The sequence below is a fragment of the Phocoena sinus genome, chromosome 17, assembly GCF_008692025.1.
Source record: "Phocoena sinus isolate mPhoSin1 chromosome 17, mPhoSin1.pri, whole genome shotgun sequence".
In the NCBI taxonomy this organism is placed as follows: Eukaryota; Metazoa; Chordata; class Mammalia; order Artiodactyla; family Phocoenidae; genus Phocoena; species Phocoena sinus.
Window position 1 is genome coordinate 60,274,565 of NC_045779.1, and position 3,488 is coordinate 60,278,052.

Sequence of the window (3,488 nt, forward strand, 5' to 3'; positions counted from 1 at the left end):
TACAATGGAATATTACTCAGCCATAAAAAGGAACAAAAATTGAGTCATTTGTAATGAGGTGGATGGACCTAGAGTCTGTCATACAGAGTGAAGTAAGTCAGAAAGAGAAAAACAAATACCGTCTGCTAACACACATACATGGAATCTAAAAAAACAGTATGGATGAACCTAGTGGCAGGGCAGGAATAAAGACGCAGATGTAGAGAATGGACCTGAGGACACGAGCAGGGGGAAAGGGAAGATGGGACGAAGTGAGAGAGTGGCATGGACATATATACACTACCAAACGTAAAATAGATAGCTAGTGGGAAGCAGCTGCATAGTACTTGGTGCTTTGTGACCACCTAGAGGGGTGGGATAGGGAGGGTGCGACAGAGATGCAAGAGGGAGGGGGTATGGAGATATATGTATACATAGAGCTGATTCACTTTGCTGTACAGCAGAAACTAATACAACATTGTAAAGCAATTATACTCCGACAAAGATCTTTAAATCAATAATTAATTAATTAAAAAAAAAGAATGACCGACCATCTCAAGCGCTGGCAAGGCAATGAAGCAACTGACCCTCTCATATGTTGCTGGTGGGGCACCAGTGATCCAAACACTTTGGGAAACTATTTGATAGTTTTTTATAAAGTTAAACATATACCCATCCTATGGCCCAGAAACCCCACTCCTAGGAATATGTCTACAGAAATGAATACATAGAGCCACAAAAATACAAGTACAAGAACATTGAATAACTTTATGCATAATAGCCAAAAAAGAAAAAAGAGAGAGAGAGAGACAAATGCTGGGAGCTGGTGTTCGCAAGGTCAGATGGGTTAGCTAACCATGAGAGGCAGAGCTTCTGGATTTATCCTACAAGTAATGCAGGATCATTAAAGAGATTTGAAATGTTCTCTTTTGAATTTGATTGTATTTAGCCTTTTTATTCTCATTATGAAAACCATACACATATTTGAAACATTATTCAAGCAGTACAAATGAAGGCCATAAACAATGAGTCCCTGTCTTCATCCCAGAGTATGGGGCTTATTCCTGCTTCTCAGTCTGGGCTCTGTCCAGTTCTTAGAAATGTCTCTTCCTTTCCAATATTATTTTAAAATCCACCCATTTTTTCTTTCATACTTTTATGACTTCCTATTTTATGTTTACAGTTTTAATCAATCAAGAGTTTGTTTTGCTATAAGGTGTCATATATAGATTTGATTTTAGTTTTTCATTCTTTGTGTCTTTCTTTTAAAAGATGATGTCACCCTCATTTCAATTTATTGACAGGATAGAGGTGTTTGTCCTTAGTTACATTCTCTTTGCTATGTTTTCTATTCTTAATGCTTCCTCTGTTTTCTAACTTTTGGTCCGTGGTCTGTTTTTATCTTCTTCGATATGTCTGCTTTTCTTTTTTTCACTTTTTTTTGGCTGCACTGCACAGCCTGTGGGATCTTAGTTCCCTGACCAGGGATTGAACCTGCAATGGAAGCCTGGATCCCTAACCACTGGACTGCCAGGGAATTTCCTTTCATTTCTTTAGAGAGAACTACCTGCTGGAAGAACAAGGAGTCTGCCGGGCATACAGCGAAGGCTCTTATGTCAGCACTGTTTGGTGTGTACACGTCTACCTGTATATGTCAGTTGGCCCTGATATGATTTTCACCTCTCTACTGTACACTCTCACTCTGAGAACTCTTGTAGAGATGGCATGTCTGCAGGATTCTCTTTTGATTCCACTTCCCATGACACTCCACAGTGGGGAACTGGAACTTGGATACATTCTTAGTCCATCCACAACCCCACACATTGCTGTTTCAGGCACAGTTGGCTCATTAATGACGTGTTGCCTCTTTTTAAAGACGACTGTGGAAATACAGATTTACTATTACCGTCCTTCCTCAATTAGATCCAAATTTTACTATGCTTAGCAATTATTCTTCACAATTTGAGGTTATAGGTATTTCCTAAGTTCTTTGAAAATAAAAATTCTCTTTTCTTTTTTTTTCAGTTGGTTTTAGAAGATATCAATAGAATTGGAGTAGAAACAGCTATCCACCCCTGTCTTAGCCAAAATTTCTCCTTTGAAAATAGTTAAGTAGAAGAGAATATGTTGATATAAGGCTAATTATGGTTTTGACAGATGGACTGGAGGGGAAAGATAATGGAGGCCGGGAAACCAATTAGGAGGCTAGTGTGCTCATTCAAAATAGAAGAGAGGTGAAGCAAACCCGAACTAGGGTGGTGGTGGCAGTGATGGGGAAGAGAAAAGTCTGCGAGAAATTCTGCAGGCCAAACTGACAGGACTTTGTAACCGATTAAAAGGGAAGATTAGGCCAAGTGGAAAAGAAAAACATAACTTGGTGGATGGCCATGTATTAGCTGAGAGAGGAAATATAGCAGAGGGAAAAGTTTATTTTTTAATCTGTTGAAGTTCCTGGGACATTCAGAGGAAGATAGAAAGCAAGCAGTTGGAAACACAGAACTGAGATTCAGGAAAGAGTCAGGGCAAAAGGTGTGGATTTAGAAGTCTCCAGCACATTGAAAGCTGTAGTGGCTAGAGCCATGAAATAGATTAATTTGCCAAGAAAAAGAGTATAAAGTAAGAGGAGGATGAAGATGGAAGCAGGAGAACACCAGTATTTAAGGGGTTGGTGGGGAGAGCTGAGCCCATGAAGGGTAGAATTGTAAAGGCCGGAAGAAAACAAGAAACAGCGGCATTATGAAAAACAACAGAGAGAGAAGCAAGAAAGGGTGTATAGTCAGCAGTGTCCAGTGCTGACAAGGGTTATAAAGCAAGCCCTGAAATTGTCCACAGAATTTGGCAATTGGTGAGAGCAATTTGGGCAGGAAGGAAGGAGAGTGAAGGGGAAAATGACAAACTAATAATAAGTATCTAATACCTACCAGGCAATACACTAGTGTTTTGCATATATCATTACAGTTAATCTCCACAAAAATCCCCCAGAAGAGGAAACAGAGGCTAACAGACGTTAGGTAACCCTTGTGCCATCACACAGAAGCTAAGGAGGCAGCTAGATTTACACACAAGCTTGTCCCGCATTCAAAGCACCATCCTGTTTCCACTATGCTAATTTCCAAGTCAGATTACAATAACTTAAAAAATGCCTGTAAACTAAAAAATGTAACATACTTCAGATCATAGTTTCCTAGTGATTGTCATGCAAAACATAATCACTGTACCCAGGGCTGTGTTGGTACAATGTTAGCCTATCAGCCTCCCTCCTGTAAACCCGCCAGACTGCATTGGCTTCATCCCTGTCAATAGTTAAGTGCCCAGGAAATGGTAACTAAACCAACAGAGGTCACAAAATTAGTGACAAAAGAAAGGCCACGATGCAAATAGCTTTATATTTTTCCTGCTCATTCTTTCATAGAAAGTTCTGTACACATATTCATTTCCAGCTATGTTGTACAGAGATGAATATGCAAACTTTCTTGACCTGAGAGCTTCTGTTATCATTATGCTTTATC